The 18,913-nt window shown below is 49.9% G+C and overlaps 1 long non-coding RNA gene across 1 annotated transcript in view; it reads right to left on the bottom strand.

Moving 5' to 3' along the window:
• LOC139361136 (uncharacterized) overlaps positions 1-18,913 on the bottom strand; it is a 73,153-nt gene that overhangs the window by 17,148 nt on the left and 37,092 nt on the right. The gene's annotated exons all lie outside the window — the stretch shown is intronic.

Here is an 18,913-nt window from a genome sequence, read left to right as displayed (position 1 = left end):
GTATTATCTTATTGCCCTTCAGGGCCAAGAAGAATCCTGTGGTCTCTCACAGTAAAAACAAAACCACAGCCACCACAACCCAGCTTTTCAAGTTGCAGGGAGTTTTACAGCCTCTTTCTATGTCGTCTTCCTTTTTGCCCCAAACTGGATATTCTTTTTACTTTCTCCTTATTTCCTGAATATAATTTGATCAATATAATCAAAGTGCTTGTGTTAGAAGCAACTTTACTTAAGAAGAATTGAAAGAACTACATCAAAATATTAAGAGTAGCCATTTCAGGATGACAAGAGAACAATATATTGTTTTTGTTCATTCTTTTCAACATTTGCAAAGTTTTTTGCCTTGAGTGCAGTCACTTTTGCAATCAGAGGTTACAGTGCTTGATGGAATGAGGCCATGAAGCACACACACCACCGAGTTTCTAACACAGAGCGATCTATGGGGAAGGATGGAGACACAGGAAAGGTTCATTTTAAAGCAATGCAGGTGTTTTTTCCATAAAGGCAAAAGACATTCTTAAAAGTGTTTGCACCATACACAAGTCTGCTAAATTTCATCAAAAAAACAGAGAAAACAGTAACAGAAGAACACTTTAGCCCACAAGGAGACCAGCACACCCAGCTCGAGGCCACTCCAGATGAGGCGTGGAGAGTGGTTTCCTCACAGCTGACCCACAGGATCGGGTAACACAAGCAGAAGGGAAACATGGGGACCACAGAGACGTCAGACTGTGGACTGCACAGCAAGAGACAGCAACACAAACTAGCGGAGTAATTAAAAACTATGGTAAAAAGAGGTCCACATTCTATTTTAACCTGAAATCAGTGGCACGGTGACCACCACACCACCCTGCAGTTGCCTCCTCCCTCCCCCACAAACAGCAGCCTCCTGGGACAACATCCTACTTCCAACTTGCAGTTACCTCCTGTCCCACCCCCCACCACAGTGCCCCCCTACAACTTCATCCTACTTCCACCCTGCAGCTGCCTCCCATCCCCAACACACAGCATCCTCCTGGGACAACCTCCTACTTGCCGGCCACAGCCTGGAGCCCCCAAAGCATGGAGGGGCTTAGCGAGCCACACAGCATTCCCCCTTCACACCTGGGAAGTCAGCTCCTCACTGAAGTGGGTCCTGCGCCCACCAGCTGTGCATGATCAGAGGTGTGAGGTTATGAACCTGGTCACCCACTGTGCAGAGAGGCGTGAGGTCATGGACCTGGTCACCCGTTGTGCCCGATCAGAGGTGTGCAAGGTTCCAGACCTGGTCACCTGCTATGCACAATCAGAGGTGTGAGGTGATGGACCAGGTCACCCGCTGTGTACGAATAGAGGTGTGTGTGGTTAGTGACCTGGTCACCAGCTCTGCACAATCAGAGCCATGCGAGGTTACAGACCTAGTCACCAGCTGCACCCAATCAAAAGCTTTTGAGATTGGAGACCTGTTCACCTGCTGTGCACAGAAATGTGAGGTTATGGACCTGGTCACCCCGCTGTGCATGATCAGAGGTGTGCGAGGTTAGGGACCAGGTTACCTGCTGTTGTCCAATCAGAGCCAAGAAAGATTACAGACCTAGTCACCAGCTGCGCCTCATCAGAAGCTTTTGAGGTTACGGACCTGGTCACCCACTGTGTGGGATCAGAGGTGTGCCAGGTTAGGGACCAAGTGCGTGGTGATGGACCTGATCAGCAGCCAAGACACCTGACGTTTCCAGTGTCATCCCGGCTTCTTTCAAAACTGGAAAAGTCTTCAGCTATTTCCCAAAGGCTCGTCCATCTTTGAAAACGATATGCGTGTGCACAGGTGATACCGATGACTGAAGATTGAAGGTTAGAGCATTCCAGCCCCATGCCCATGTCCCATCCCAACTGCGAAAACTTGAGCACAAACATCTCCCTCTCTGAAGCTCCCTGAACCCGGTGGCGGGCCTGGGACTCAGGTCCAGTGTCCTGTCAGTTACACTGAACAAAATGTCATTCAACACTGGCCATGGGCCCTATGCTTTAAACGTCAAAAAACCACATAGAAACCTCCCAAAGAACTACAATCTATAAAAGCTTTCATGACTAGTATTTTAGGAAGACTGACCAATCTTGACCTAAATCAAAGCCGACACTGCCCAAATTAACTCTGACCCCAGCTTCGTGCAAAGGCAGCCATCGCCTGGCCGTCGGTGTGACCAACAGCCTGGGCACAGACAGGACCAGCACCGGTCCATCCCTGCACCTTAAGCGGGCTTCTGGGCTGCTGTCCATGATCAGTGATGGTGACGCCCAGAGCAGCTTTCCAGGAAAGCAGTAAACCTTTCAGGTCCTCACCTCACGAGGATGGCCATGTATAAATCAACTACCTTTGTTACTGCCCTGCCATTCCCAAAGAGGGGATGGGTTAAACTTCTTCCTCCTCCACATGCCCAACACAAGGAACAAGGAGACGGCAAGACCAGATTGGCTGGAGCTGGGAAGTTGTGCACTACAGATCAGTGCTGTGTGACCTAGGGAAGGCATCATTCGAAACACGTCCTGGAGGGCGACCAATCCGACCCGACCGTCCACCTCCAGGGTCAGCCAAGGGGCTCCTCTTGATGTGTCATCCTGATCACCCCTCACAGAGCAAATGAGCCTTTGACTTCAGCCTGTCCTAGGTACAACACCGACTCCCACCTGCCACATCCTGAACCAGCCTGTTTCGGGGATTGCTGTGGAGGTAGAGGAGCAGGCCCAAGACATCTAGTGGCATTTCCTGGCAAGGACACTCACCATGCTCGACCATAAAACTCGGGTCAACTGGTTTTCGGAGGGACTGTAATTTACTTGTGGCACGCATGGATACTGATTGACCCAGGGAGGGGCACGGAGGAGGCTGAAGGAAAACCCATGGTGACTGCGCCAGGCATTCCCGCACACACCGACATCTTCAGACTAGGGCGGCGTCCTAGTCTTACAATCAAACCGAAAGCCCAGAGAAACTAGGGAGCTTGTCCAAGACCAGCAACAAGTATGTGGGCAGCTGGGATTCAACTAAGTCCTTCCCTGGATCCATCTGCGCTGCTCCCTGCCCCCACTCCCACCACCCCGCCATGGCCCCCGATAGACACAGCAGGTCTGAACATTAGGCACCCCGCACGCAGAGTACGGAGCAGAGCCGGCTTCCGCAGTGGGATCTCACACACATCCCACTCCCCTTCTTGCCGAATGCCTCGGGACTCTGTGCGGTCAAGTCTGCAGATGTGGCCTCACTCTGCGCTAGGAGATCTGGGTGGCCGGCAGCGTTTTGCAGAGTGCTCCTCCAGAGGGGGCTCGTCGGCTGATCCATGAGACACAGGACACCTGAGAGAAGGGCCGACAAACCCCACAAAGTCGCTCCCAACCTGTAAAGGACAGGGCCAAGGCGGGGCTCCTGGCAGTCCACGCTTCGGACAGGTCTTGCTGCAAACTGTGGTGCTTGTCAGGTGCGAGGAAGTTTCCCAGGGCAGGAGCTCTCCTTGCACAGCAAAAGCGGCACAGGCAATGCAGCAGGGCGTACTTTAGCTCAGGGCTCAGGAACCACGGGGTGCAGCGCGGCCTGCAGCAAACCAGACACATCAGAAGCCAAGCTCCCACCTTTTACATTCAGTGACATTGAAGGGAGGGAGTTGTCTGTAGCAATGGTCCTCCTGGGGGACCCGTACAGCACGCATGACCACCGACACTGACCACGAGTCCTTCCTAGGTCCTGGGGGCTACCCCACTTTACACGCACGGTTCCATGCACAAATCTATGCAGGGCAGTTGTTAGCCCCAGCTCAGAGATGAGGAAAACGCTGCTGGAAAAGCTAAGTGAGAAAATCAGACTTCAGCACACCTGCCATCTCCAAGACCACTATTACTCTATGTGCTAGGGTCTCAAGGGTTGGGTGTGTGGCATTTTAAGTGACTAATCATAGGTGGTTTTCTTCTCTCCACCTGTTTAGCCTGAACGTGCACGTACACGCTCTGCTGCAGGTGCACTGCCGTATGGGGACCAGCAACGCTCTTTCCTGCCTCGGGGTCTAGTCACTGCCTTCCGGAAAGCTCTCGCCTGCTTTACAGCCAAGCCAGGTAGGCCTGGTCAGCTGCACAGTGAAATTCCTGCAGTGTCAGAGCTAAGTGCCGGCTGAGACTTTAACAGCGAAGACAGCGGAGTAATGGGGATAAACTGAGCAAAACTGTATTGTAACGCAGATGAACGTCTAGAAGCAAAAGAAGCTGACACCCCTAAGAGAGCAGGCGATTGCCTCTCACTATGATGTTAATAGCAGCTTGCTGTTTCCAGTGCCTCCGTGTGCCAGGGTTTCCAGTCAGCGTTTGTGTTTAACTGCTCCTGGGCTACCTGATCAAACCTCTGCAGAGATCAGGGATATCTAAATTGACCCAGTATCTGCAGGCTGGCTGCTCAGAGGTCGTGGTGTGGAACGGCCAGGACATCGCTTAGTCATACAGGGCACAAGCACGTCACTTGCCACTCCTGTCTTTCTATTTCATCAAACCTTCTTTTCTCCTGAATATTGACCATAGCAAAGTCATTAGCCTTCGAGATGCATTTGAAACATCAACTTGCGTTCTTCAAGAGGTTTAAGACACACTTAAGTCTTTCTTGCCATGCTCAACACACACAGCCGGCCCTTTCTGAAGTCAGTGTTTCTGGAACAAAAGCCTTGGCCTGCCCCAGTGAACATTCACAATGAGCACACTGTCGCGAGGCTGCTTGGCCAACCAGCAGGGGGCAGGAGAGAGCTGCAGGGGCCACGTGGGGTCCCTGCAAACCCGCCTCACTCCCTCAATCAAGGGCGGTGCCTCCTGCCAATCCAGCGGCTTCCTCCAAGGGGAAGAGGCTTCTTCAGCTGCCATGGCACTGATTTCAGGCGGCTCAGCCAATGGGGCAACAGATTCAACAGAGTCCCATGTTGTTAAAGGAAAACTTCTGTTACCAGGCAACCTTAAGGTCAGATTCAACGGAAAATAACCAACAATATTGCTTCCAAACCAACAGGCTACTAGTGCCTTATCCTTCAATGCTGCTTAAACACGGAAAAGTATGAGGAAAAAAGAGCATGGCACTTACTTCTTAAAAAATAACCCCTCTTCCAGGTTCATTTTACCCCTATCATAAAGACTTAGAACTGTGGATTCCCTACAGGAACGTGGAGTGGGGTTGGATCCCCACGCTGACCCAGACTCACCCCAGGTCAGTCATCCCCCCCACCACGGGGTTCACACCTCTCCAGGCCCTGTCACCTCATCAAGGAAAGGTGGCGTCTCTGAACTCTCTTCGCAGGAAGCACCCAAACACGAGCTAGAGACACAGACACACCCACAACTGCTTTGAAATCCTGAACATATTTAAGGACTTCATTATTAGCTTTTTAAAACTGTAAGAACAAAGTGAGCCTGGTTTTAACCTCTCTGCCACAATAACACCGTGTACATCTGTCTTTTACTGTTTGTTCCTTCTCCAGCAGCTGCTGCCTGGCTGGCCGACTGCAGAAGAACAGCCTCTGGTACTCCCGGGAAGCCCTCGGTAAAAGCGTGAACACCACGATCACGTCTCAGGACGCCGCACATGTTAGGGTCGCCCACAGACCGCCATTCCCACTGCCTAGAAGGCACTGAAGCGGCCTCCTGCTCTTTGTCAATGTCAACTTTCCTAAGTTGTGTTGAAAATTTTTAACTGCAGTCCACACGTACTTCTTTGTGTCTTGTTTTTATCCTAGAGGAATATTTTTACGGAAAATTAAGCTTGCAAGGTTGAAGGATTTTCTGAAAGTCGACTCCAAATCCAGGAAGAAAAAAAAAATGGGCCAAATGTGGTGCTCACGCCTGTAATCCCAGCAGTTTCGGAGGTTGAGGCCAGCAGATTGCTTCAGCCCAGGAGCTCCAGACCAGCCTGGAAAACATGGCAAAACCCTGTCTCTACTAAAAATACCAATAATAATAATAATAATAATAATAATAATAAAGCTGGGCGTGGTGACGTGCGTCTAGTCCCAGCTACTCAGGAAGCTGAGGTGGGAGGATCACCTGAGCCCAGGAGGTGAAGGCTGCAGTCAGCCAAGATTTGCATCACTGCACTCCAGCTTGGGCGACAGAGTGAGACACCGTCTCAAAAAAACAAAGCAAAAACAACTGTATAAATCATTATAGAAGGGAGCTGGCCAGGCGCAGTGGCTCACGCCTGTAATGCCAGCACTTTGGGAGGTCAAGGTGGCCAGGTCACCTGAGGTCATGAGTTTGAGACAAGCCTGGACACTGTGGTAAAACCCCATCTCTAATAAAAATACAAAAATTAGCGGGGCATGGTGGTGGGTGCCTGTAATCTCAACTACCGGGGAGGCTGAGGCAGGAGAATCACTTCAACCCGGGAGGCGGAAGTTGCAGTGGGCCGAGATTGCGTCACTGTACTCCAGCCTGGGCAACAAGAGCGAGAGTCCACTTCAAGAAATAAAAATAAAAATGAAGGGAGCTAATGTTTTTCATTTAAGGGAAGGGAGAAGAACATTCAGTATTTATACCTCTCAAGCACACATCTGCAGTGGTACCCTAAAGTATTCAAGATACACATTCCTACAAATATAGCTCAAAACTACTCACCAAGTTACCTGCTAAAAGCACATGCATTGTAAGAATGCTACATTATATTTTTTGAGCATCTGTATCCAATATTTTAGCATACTGGCAGTTTTCCCTTCAGGTGCTGTATGCCTAAATTATTACATGTTTAGTCATTCATTTCAGAATTTATGACTTGCTTTAGGCAATAAACATAAGCTACTAAATTAATGACTTAGGGGAAAAGTTACTAAGTTAACTTGGAAGTTAAACTTTGCAAACTGAATTTGTTGGACCTCATGCAAGCTAGACGATCAGTTTTTTAAATTGTTTCTTGTGTGTTTCCCTCGAGGATGGAAATCTCTTTACTCTCATCCACTGTGCACACTGCAGCCCCGCCTCTCCTCCACCGCGCCACACTGCAGCCTGCAATTCACCCTGTACCAGGCTTTCCACACCTTACCTGAAAGTCACTAAGTATAACCAAGAAGGAAATGAAAAGCAGATAAATGACCTCCACCCCCACATTTAGCATGCAAATGTTAAAAGTTCATCAAAGTAAAACCAAAAACCCACGTTAGCTCACGATTGTAACTGGGAGAGTTATGTACATGGCAATTTGAAAAGTCATTTAAAGTTAAGTAAAAACCTAATTGAGACTCTCAATAAATACAGTTTATACAAAAAGACATGTGCAAAGATTGACAGTGAGGAGAGGACTTCACTCTGCATCCAGCCTGTCCTGGAAGCCACGGCCAAATGCCAGGTTGTATGGATCTGAAAAGCAGGAAAAAACAAGTGTTGAAAGGTGTACAGTCTCAGCAATGTACAAATTCGATGTAGGATGCTCAGAAACCTTGAATTTCCATCAGAAAACAGCAACATGAGCAAGTTTCCCAGCAGTGCCCACTTTCTACCTACGGCATGTGTAACAGTTACGCTGGCCACCTCCGGGGGGACAGAGGCTTCCTGGTCACATTCGCTCTGGCAGCCACACAGCTGGCCCCGCCACAAACACCTGTCTAATACTGAGGAACCACTCTCTCCCTGGGCTTTGCTCGCTCTAGCCAGGAGAGCGTATTTACAGAGTACTTTACTGACTGAGTCCTCGTTCAATGCGTCAAGCTTGTAGAAGGCAGGGCAACCCCATTCCTGGCCCAATTAAGTGAACTGAGCAGAGCAAATGCCTCCAGTTGGACAGCACTCAGTCACGACAGCAGTGGCCACTGTTCACAGGGCGCTGGCTTCGTGCCGAGAACAGTTCCAAGCGTCTTCTCTCTGTCCGAGGAATGTGCACTGCAACCCTGTGGGGCCGTTTGCAACGTCCACCAGAGTTCTGACGCAGCCAAGTCCAGGCTGTCTGTGGACCTCGCCACGTGGCCGTCCACATCCCCTGCAGATCAGATCTCACTGCAGGGACCGCGGGTTCCAGGGCTGCCTTGAGGCACATGCTCCCTTCGCCGCCACCTCCTAGCCCCTGACATCAACCCTCACCACTGCTGCCAACACTTGATTTTCTCATGGCTCCTGAGGGGCCTGTTCTGCCCTTCCCTGCTCCCTGCGTCTGGCTTGGAGGGTGCCCACATCAACGCCAACGCTCACGTAATCACCAACCCTTCCATGGGGCTTGATGCCTAGGAGTCTCAATATCAGAAAGTCAGATTCCTGTGCTTGTTGGAGAATTTCTTCCCATTGTAGAAGTGAAGGAGATAAAATTCTAGGTGCCTGCAATAACCTCATTTCCACAACGAAGCAACGTCAGTAGTAGCACAAAACAAACAAACAAAAAAAGCTTTTTTTTTTTTAAACTTCTTTTAAACAAGCTAAATACAATTTAAGTTTTACATCCATGTTCTCATCAGCTCCCACCTGGTGAGCAGGCAAATAGTAATTTTCAAAGAAACAAATTGTTGCATAATTTTAACACTTAGCATTATCACTATTAAGCAAGAATTATCCCAAAAATACATGATGATCTTGTTCTCACGTTCAAAAATTGATTGTCATACAGTGAAATAACACTTAATGCAAAGGAAAGTTTCTTTTCAGGTATCTGTTCTGGAAAAGAAAAAAAAAAAGATTTCTGGCAAAGAGATAAACATTAATTATGTAACAATCCAAAATGCCTCTGGGAAAAATGATGTCATCCAATTAGTTCTTTGAAGTGTTACAAATGCAGCTGAGTTTTAGTAGTAATTTGTCCATGATTATCAAAAGAATCTTTAAAAATCTTAGTACTGAAATAACTATAAATGGATATAATACGCAAAGCAGAAGAGTTAACATTTGGGGTAGATTTTGGCCCATCTTTTTAACATATACATAGTTATTTACCTAGTTGAAGCTTATCCCTCTCCTCCTAGGCTCTTCAAGACTGATTTTCAAACATAGGACTGGATTTTGGTACATGAAGGCAGCTTTAAAATGTGTTACGATCAGGCCGGGCACAGTGGCTCAAGCCTGTAATCCCAGTATTTTAGGAGGGCAAGGTGGGTCGATCATTTGAGGCAAGGAGTTCAAGACCAGCCTGACCAATATGGCAAAACCCGGCCTATATTAAACATTTTTGTAATTAGCCAAGTGTGGTGGCACACACCTATAATCCCAGCTACTTGGGAGGCTGAGGCAGGGAGAACTGCTTGAAGCCAGGAGGCGGAGGTTGCAGTGAGCCAAGATCGCACCACTGCACTCCAGCTTGGGCGACAAAGAGAGACGGTCTCAAACTAGAACTTAGCCTCAGGAAAAGCATTGAGCACCCCCCACCCAAACCAACCCAAGGAATCACATGGCAATGGTTATCATCTGATTTCGACACAATAAAGTTCTATTCTCCTCTCTAAACACAATGGTAAACACCTGCTATCAGCCCACAGAAACTCCCAGGACCCAGTAACACTGGACTAGCAAGATTAATGGGCCACGTATGCAGGGTTCAGCTGCAGAAAGTGATGACACCAAGAATGGTGTGTGCTCAAACCAGATTCCTTGCTTTCGGGGTGGAGGGGCTTCCCGGGAAAATCTAGTCCAGTGGGATGGTTTCCACTTCCACCATAAGGAGGAAACGGGGGGTTTCCTGAGGGCACTGACAGGACCTGGGTCTCTGCCCCTTTGTCCTCTGTCCTGTTTTGGGATGAGGGTGGGCTGAAGGCAGGTTTTCCCTACATCTTCCGGGCAGGAGAGATGGAGCTGACAAGTGGACGACGGTTTTTCCAAATCGTTGCCATGTTTATAACCTGTTATCAACCTGTTTTCCCTGGAGATCAGTGAAGCAGCATCATTGATTCTCTTCCATTAGGGACAACCCGGTGTTACGGGAGGCAGGAGACAGCATGCAAGCTGGGTCAGCCTCTGTGCGAGTCTGAGTCAGTCACTTGTGTCTGGTCCCCAGCATGCTCGTCTATCAAATGGGCGACCCCACAGACCAGTGACTTTGAACCAGAGTTCCATGGAGGTTGCCCAAGGACTGGGGGGGAAGGGGGGGAAGAGGAGGAAGAGGAGGGAGGAGGAAGAGGAGGGAGGAGGAAAGGAGGAAGGAAGAAGGGAAGGGGAAGGAAGAAGGGGAGGGGGCGGAAGAGGAGTGTGAAGGGAGGAGTGTGGAGGGAGGAGTGTGGAGGGAGGAGTGTGGAGGGAGGAGTGTGGAGGGAGCAGTGTGGAAGGAGGAGCAGAAGCGGGGTTCTCTGAGGAGGAGGACCAAGTTTCTGAGGTGTCTTGGAGTCAGAGTTGGCAGTGGTTTGGGCTCTAGGCCCTCTCTTGCATAGTTTTAGGCTTTAACTATTTATACTTGTGGACTCTTTAAAGGATTTAATTTGAAGAAAACCGGAGTTGGGGATACCTTGCTTCTAAAACACAATTTCTCAAGCCTGAGACTAAGTGCTAGGCATTGCTCATTCTGTTACCGTCATTTCCTCCTATTTAAAATCAGCCGCACACCCCCAATCTCCCTTCAGTGCAACACCTTTTCCGAGGATCTCAAACAGCAGAGCGAGCGGCCCATGACCCCAGCCGTGGGCACGAGGAGCGAAGAGCAGACGTGTGGAGAGGGCTGCGGACGACATGAGAGGCAGAGGCCCGGCACCTCCCTGCAGGGGCTGTGCTCCTCCAGTCCTAAAGGACATCCTCGCCTCTGGGGTGAACAAGCAGCACAAACTATCAACACTTATTCCAAAAGAACAGGAAGAAAATTCAAACGAAGGTAACACAGTTATCCCAACACAACACTGCAGCAGCCCAGAAACAGGAGGGCCAGTGAGCCTGAGGTGAGCGGTTCCAACAGCGGGACAGCGACATTGGCATTAGGGCTTTTCGGCAAAAAAAAAAAAAAAAAAAAAAAGACACAAAAGGTAACATGGGCCACCCATTATTTCCTGCCAGTGGAAAGACACCCACAGGCCCCCAGATGCCAACAGCCCCTTGGGAACGAGCTCACGCAGCGCTTCAGGTCTTCGCACGAGCAGGCACGTGGTGTCCTCAGTATCCCCGCCCGTGACACATACACCACACTTGACTCCCATACCTGCGGGTCCAGGGGAATGGCGGGAAGTTCTCGGAGGACCGGGCATCCTGTGAGGGCACTGCATGATTATGTACCTCAGAGGATTCCCCGGGCAGGTGCTCTCTCTCCAAAGGATGAACTGGATCCTGACCACACCCAGATCGCGCTGACCTGCAAGCCAAGCGCCAACATCTCATATCCAAAGGGATGCACAGGTGCCTGCTGCACGTGGAGCCCAAGCCCCTCGCAGAGCTCAGGACGAACCCAGTGTCCAGGCCTGGGGCCGTCACCAGCCAGGAGAGGTGTCCGGGGCACTTCCCAGCGATGGCCACAAGAAGAAGCAACTCAGGACAAAGCCAGTGTCCAGGCCCAGGGCCGTCACCAGCCAGGAGAGGCGTCCGGGGCATTTCCCAGTGATGGCCATGGGAAGTAACAACTCAGGCCCATCAGGGGCTTCCTCATTATGCGGGTGTTAGAAGTAGAGACAGAGGTTCAGGTCTAGTGGCACAAACAGCGACGGACCCCATGGAAATGCGGGCGTGGCCCCTCCATCCCAACAGCCTGCATGGCTACTCCATTCTGCTCCCATCACACACATCCCCACACAGCCAAGCCCCTTCTCCTTTCCCCCACTGGATTCATCAAATCAAACCTCGCTGTCCTTGGCAAATGTACCATTAATTTACTTACTGCCCAGTAAAAAAAATCACACTTCCAGTTAACATGACAGCCCCGCTATGATAGAACAGCCTTAATTCAGACATGACGCAGAGGAACAGAGGGAGGAGGGGTCGAGGGCCGTCCTGGAATCGGCAGCTCTTTTCTGGGGAAAGTCTCCCTCCCACCCGAGCCCGACACTCATGCCACACTATCCCCATGGTGTCTGAAAGCTTCATGAAGACAGGGTCACTCTGACCCCTTCACACCCACAATGCCAAAGAGGAGCAGATGTTCAGGAAAAGTCTCCTGCTAGTGCTGAAAACAAGAATAATTCCTCGTGGTGCCCAGAATGTCAGGAGAAAACAAGGCACCACATGAACACTTCCAGGTGAATTTTGGAATGACTCTGCCGAATGCCAGTCATCCTTTTTCAGAACAAAACCAATACCGGGAAACATGTGTCGCCAGCAGAGAGATGGTCCTTTAGACGGCTTACAAACACACCTACGTTACACTGAATTTATCTCAAGCCACCCTTCTCTGTGCTAATGTAAAAAGTCTCCTTTATTAACCAGTAGCCTTTTTCATCTGGTGCTTTTTAACAAGCAAGACGGTCCTGTAACACTCAGGCATTGTTGAAAACGTCAAATGGAAGCCTAGAAACCTCTTCCGTGCAGCTTCACTGCAAAGTATTTTGACATGAGCCAAATCGTGCTATTCCTACATCTCCACAGGAAACTCAAGGCTTCATCAAGGAAACGCAGCATGATTTCTGCTAGGCACAGAAATTGGTGGGGTGGGCATGGAGTTGAGGGAACATTACATAGAAAGAACACCGCGATAATCACCTGTATGAGAGCCACACTGGCCGGCAAGCCCCGGTCGGCTCGGTCTCTGCACAGTCACAGACGTGAGGCCTGGAGGGCAGACACCTGACACTGCTGACCACCCCAAGGTCGTGGCCTCTGCCCCTTCTCTGCTGCTCATCAGTTCCAAGCTTCTGGCAACACCTCCTGCTGCCCCCACTGCCTGATCGACTCTTCGTGAAAAGCAAATGTTGCCAGGATAGCTTATGAGTACATTTGCTGGGAAAGCAGCTCCGATTGACGCTGAAACCCCGTTCTCACACCCCTGGCAGCTCCCTTGCCCCCGATGTGCACATGCTTGCAGCTCTGACCTTGCTCAGTGTCCACACAGGCTCTGTCTCCTGGAGAGCCGAACACAGACTCAATGTTGAGTCAGAAATACACAAAGAGGGTGACGGTTACGAACTGCCTGCCCCCCAGAACACAGGTTGAAATCCTCACCCTCAATGTGATGCTGTCAGGAGGTCTTTGGGAGGTGATGAGTTCCCGAGGCTGGAGACCCTTGAATGGGATTTGTGCCTCAGAAAGGGGCCCAGCAACTCCCTCGCCCTCCCACTGTGTCAGGGCCAGAGAGAAGGTGTGTGCCAACCAGGAAGGAGCCCATACCAGAATCCACCCGTGCGGCACCCTGATCCTGCCTTCCAGCCGCTAGAACTGTGAGAAACAAATTCCTGTTGTTCATAAGCCACTCAGTCAATGGTGTTTCGTTACAGCAGCCTGAGCTGCCTGAGATGACGATTCTCACCGCCCTACAGAAACGGCTACTCCCCTCTCCCAGAAAGAGGGGTTTAATTAAAATCCCTGTCTCTCCTCGTGGCCACCACAGATCTCACTCCCCCACCCTGTAAGCCAGCAATTGCTAGGATTAAAGGAAAATCAGAATCGTTTTAGGCCAGCTCCTCCGTATCGCTCTGAAGACTGTAACTTTGCCCACTTCCACGGTGGCCGTGTCACTGCATTGCCCATGTCAGCTCTGTGTCTGCACTGGGTCCCAGGCTCTGCATAGACTCCTCTAGCTGCCCATCCAGCACAGCCATTTCCCCTTCTGCTTTGCAGGTGTCCTTCAATATCCAACCCCCACCCCTCTGCAACCCAAGGCCTTCCGATTCAGGCATTCGGGGTTAGCTCATCCATGTACTGCAGTTCTTGACTCAGGTAAACCAGGCCCAAGGCATTGGCACCAACTGTCTACTGGCTGTGTGGTCTGCACAGCCACTAGCTGCCCCAGCCACACCAGGGCCCGGGAGGGGAGGCAGAGGAACCTGTGAAGCTGCCAACAGCCATATGGGAACACGGGGCCCTGGGATGAGGAGGATGCCATGGAAGGAAATTCAGAGAAAGAAAGAGCCCCAAAGGCTGGACGGGTCATGCCCAAAGCCTACACTGCTGAATTTTCCAGGTTTCTGAACTCAATCGCTGACCCACACAGCACGTGTTTCCCGAGTGCTGACCCCGCGTGGCATTGGATACGGCAATAAAGTAGGACCCCCACCTCCCCCTTCCCCGACACATACACAGGGCCTCCGTCGTGGCGGGAAATCAGGCCTGGGGGCCCAGTTGGCACCGCAAGCCAGGGAAGGGGGCCATTTCAGACGGACAGTGGGTGCAGCCTTGCCAAAGCCCAGCAGTCACTTGCACTGCCACAGCCAGGCTGAGTCCAGATCAGCCGCACAGAAACCTGACCCTCTCAAGGGCACGCCTGAGCTCATTAGGGACAGACACCGTCTCCTGCTTATCTCCAACACTTTCTCTGTATGTCTAGTTACAAACGGACGACGCAGTCTCGGAAGCACAGCTGTGACTCTGGAGACAGATCCCAGGCCTCCCCCTGCTCCTCTCCGTGGTGCCACTGATGGGGAGGGGCCGGTATGGCCGCGAGGCCGCACACCCACAGCCACCCTGCCACGGAGACACGGGCCTTCGATGGTTACTTCTGCCAAAGAACCCTGCTGCGTCTTGGAGCACACCATGGTGGGCGGGAAGCTCCACCCGGAGAAACAGCGATGCTTCTCCCCAGAGCCAACGGAGGGCACCCCCACCCTGCATTCAGCAGATTACTTACTTTCTGGAAAACATCTGAGTTAATGGGGAACACTAAAATGAAAAGGTCACGCTAGAAAGTTTAGAAGGTTGTGTGGAGTCTCAGGAGGTCCAAAGATTTCTGAACCAAGACTGCTGCGGTCAACGAGCTTACAGGGTAAGTTTCCACACGGGCCTTCAACAAGCAACGCTCAGCAGGGAGGAGCCACGTTCTGGGCAGAACCTCAGAACCAGAACATCGGACACCACAAAGTCACATCAGAGCCAACAGCAACTGAAATACAGCGCTCTCCTAAGATGTGTGCGTCACCTGCAGAAAGTCACCACACATTAAGATGGGGGAAGAAAAGGATAAGGTTAGAAACAAATTTGAAATAATTTCTGCATACGTCAAATTTCTATATCCACTGGCTTTCTTTCTGGGAGTAACAACTTTTACGTGAGACGCACATCCCCGTTGGAAGGAGTTTGGGTTTTCCGTGGGCAGAGACAAGGGCTCTCTCCAAGAAATGTGAACCTTTTCTCACTCACTGAGCCGCGTGCCCTGAGGCCGTCCTGGCCTGTCTGAGCACCTCCCTGCTCTGCCTCCAGCCAGCTCCTTCCAGCACTCACCCCGCTGCTCCCAGAGCCTGCACTGGCCCAGGATCTCCTCTTCTGCTGCTATCAATCTTCCACTTTAGGGTAAATAAGTTGGAAACTAGACAGTTATAAGACCCCTTGGCTTTTTAAAAATTTGTCTTCTCAGAAAACAAAGAATACGAATTCTACTTCCATGGTTTAATATGTTGCCCCCATCTGCCTGTTCGTGGATATGTGTTTTTATATATATTTTAATCAGTACTTATAAAAGCATGCACTGTTGGCTACATTCAGTTCAATTACATTTGATGTAAGAAGTTTTAATTTCAGTGAATTCAGGCACTCAAAATTTAAGCCCTCTGACATCTATTAATCAAATGGAAAAATTACAGGTAGATATTACAAAAATCAAGAGAAGTGTTTAATATAAATCCTGGACTTTTAGATATTTCCACAAATGTAATGTATACATTAGTACACGACCTTGAGCATTTTCACAACTCTTTGAGCCAAAATTCTATTCTTAACTTTTATTGATAAATCGACATCCATATGTGATTTTAAGCAGCTCAAACATCAGCTCTTAAAAACAACCAGAAATGCTGCGGGCAAATCCCACCAAGCAGCAAATAACGGAACTGCAGCCAACAACCCAGGTACCTCCCCTGAGGCATCTGGAACTTGAGGATTACGAGCAGCCTTTGGTGTCTGAGGCACCCGAGAGTGGAGACTCCAACTCCCCAAGTCTAAGATGGCCTCAGTGATAAGGAAAACTGATCAAAAAGTCATCCCTGCCGGCCCCCTGCCATGGGCTCCCCCCTGACGGCCCTCAGTCACGTGCTTACAGATCTCACTTCCTCTCTGTCCTGCAAAGTCTGACTCCTGATTCCAGCCCTGCTGCTTACTGGGATGTGGCCATGGACATCAACTGCACCTCTAAGGGGAGAAGCTGGTCAGGATACAGGATCCTGGCCATCCTGGCAGCGCTCAAGCTGATACTGTAACTTTGTAGTAAGTTACTTAATGCAAAGGTTTAACTTTGAAAAATTTAGATGTGTGTATTCTAACGGAAATTCTGAATGTAGAACACAGGCCACACCCTCACACAGATGTTGTCTGGCCAGCACTCTTTTGTTTATCTTTTCAATAGACATTTTTAAAAGCAGTTTTTGGTTCATAGCAAAACCAAGAAGAAAGTACAGAGAGTCCTCACATATCTCCTTTCCCAGCACAGGTACAGCCTCCATTATTCTCCTGCCCTCACCTGACCAGCATGTCTGTACAACCGACAGACCCGCATCAACAGGGCACCACCCCCCACAGTCCACAGCTCACACGAGGACTCGGCCTGCTGCTGCTCACTCTGTGCGTTTCAGACGTGGAACGGCATGCATCCCCCATGAAAGCCCCACCTGGAGTTGTTTCCCACCTTACATATTCCCTATGCTCCTCCTATTCATCTCTCCTTTCCCCAACCCCTGGCAGCCGCTGACCATTTGACTGTCTCCACAGCTTTGCCTTTTCCAGACTGTGCTGTGGTTGGACTCAGACAGCAGGCAGCCTTTCCAGATTGGAGTCTCACTTAGCAACATGCGTTTAAGATTGTTCCTTGTCTTCATGGCTTAGGGGTCCAGTTCTTTTTAGTGCTGAATAATATCCCAGTATCTGACATGCCACAGTTTATCCATTCACCTACTGAAGGGCATCTTGGTTGCTTTCTAGTTTTGGCAATTATAAAGCTGCTGTCAACGTCTGTGTGCACATTTCCGCATGGAAGTAAACTTTCAGCTCCTCCGAGTAAACGTCCAGGACTGTGATTGCTCCTGTGGTCGGAGAGCTTAGTTCCATGGAAAACCGCCATGCTGCCTCCCACAGCAGCTGCCCCACTTCCCCCAGCGATGAGTGAGGGTCCTGATGCCCACACACCCACCAGCACGCGGCAGTGTCGGAGTTCGGGTTTTGGCCAGGCTGATGGGTGCACAGCGACGCCTCGCCCTATGACATCAGACGCGGGCCATGTTTCCAAGTGTAGATTTGCCATCTGTGTATCTTCTTTGTTAGGGTATCTGTCCAGGTCTTTGGACCATTTTTAATCAGGTTGTTCATTTTCTTGTTGAGTTTTCAGAGTTCCTTGCACGGTTTGGATAACAGCCTTTATCAGATGAGTCTTTTACAGATGCGTTCTCCCCGTCTGTGGCCTGCCCTCTCATGCTCCTGAGACACTATGTTTTTTAGTTTGAAAAACACTTTAGACAGAAGATGGACCTCCCAAGCCCACCACGGTTCTCAGTTTGGCCGTGGTCACCACCCTCCCAGCCCCGGTTCCCACCTTTCCACGATCTGCTGCTCCTATGGGCGTCAACACATACTAAGCCTAGACCTAAAAATTTGCAGCTCAGGAAACCTTAATCATTTTAGGAACCTGAGGGGTGGGCCAGGGGGATCTCACAGAGTGTGGTGCTGTCTATGGGGTCAGCAAAATGCAGCTGGGGCTTCCCGCAAGCACTTCAGGGAGGCCGTGCACTGGCCCGAGGCTGCTTCCGCCTCCTATCCTCGGTTCTCATGCCCAGCTGTGAGCAGAGCCCCCCGCTTCGGGAGCGGTCCCTGGCTCCAGGCCCTAACGTTCATGTCCAGGCCCCTGATAGGGCAGCTTCTACCCCAGGGAGGCTGGGACTGGAGACAGCCCGGAGCTCCAGGCAATCCTGGCAACCACGTGCTTCCCGAAGTGGCTGCAGACAAACTCCTGCTTCCAAAACCTGGCACGGGCTGTGTGAGGCCTGGAACGCGGGAGGCACGTTTCGCAGGGTCCCTGCTCACATACAAAAGCAAGGCTAAGAGCAGATAAATTATTTAATTACCCTCTCATGGTTATCAAGTAAAGTCGTAGTCTCTTAGACCTATGTGTGACTAGAAGTATACACATTATGGAAGTGTATATAAATGTGAATACAGACACGCTTATTTTCCTTTTATATACCTTACATATATGTGTATACGTGCATATGTATAAAACATGGAAGAAAAAGCCATACTTAAGATTTCAAATCTCAGTCACAAAGATCTCAGAAGCAAATTATTATTCTTAAATTCCAAAGATGTAACATTTTACATTCTTACAAACATTCTCTATTAGCATTTTATTTTAAAAACTAAGAATGCGTTGCACTCTCTCAATTTCGATTTTTAACTCAGCTCACAAAGGCCCCTCTACAAAGGCCCCTTTACAAAGGCCTCCGTACCGCAGCAAGGACGGCGGTGGTCACACCTGTGGCCATTTATCCTCTCTACATCTAGCTTCTCTCCCTGAAGCAACAGCACCTCCGAAGTCACAGCCTGGCCTCCCAGTTCTCCCCCGTCCCGGGCTTCTTGGCATGTTGCTCTGCTGCACACACCTCAGCAAATACTGCTGATTAGCCACAATCACCCAGAAATCTCTTAAACTTGATTCTGGCTGCTTTTGTAATTTGTAATATCTGTACTTCTGGTGTGATTTGAGAAACAACAAATTTTAAAATTAGAGAAGATGTGGTTTTTATTCTCTCCTTTCTACTTTGCAACCTTGAAAATTCAAGTAGCAGCAAGGGTTTGTTGAAAGTAACTTCCACCAAATAGAACCTATTACAAAGGTACTACAGAGTGTCAAATAACCACATAGATGTAAAATAGACATGCACACACAGATATAAAATCCAATGGTTAAACCAAATTG

The sequence above is a fragment of the Macaca nemestrina genome (genome assembly GCF_043159975.1).
Source record: "Macaca nemestrina isolate mMacNem1 chromosome 11 unlocalized genomic scaffold, mMacNem.hap1 SUPER_11_unloc_1, whole genome shotgun sequence".
Taxonomy (NCBI): Eukaryota; Metazoa; Chordata; class Mammalia; order Primates; family Cercopithecidae; genus Macaca; species Macaca nemestrina.
The sequence above is the reverse complement of the archived record's forward strand: the minus strand, read 5'-3'. Positions and strand labels throughout refer to the sequence as shown.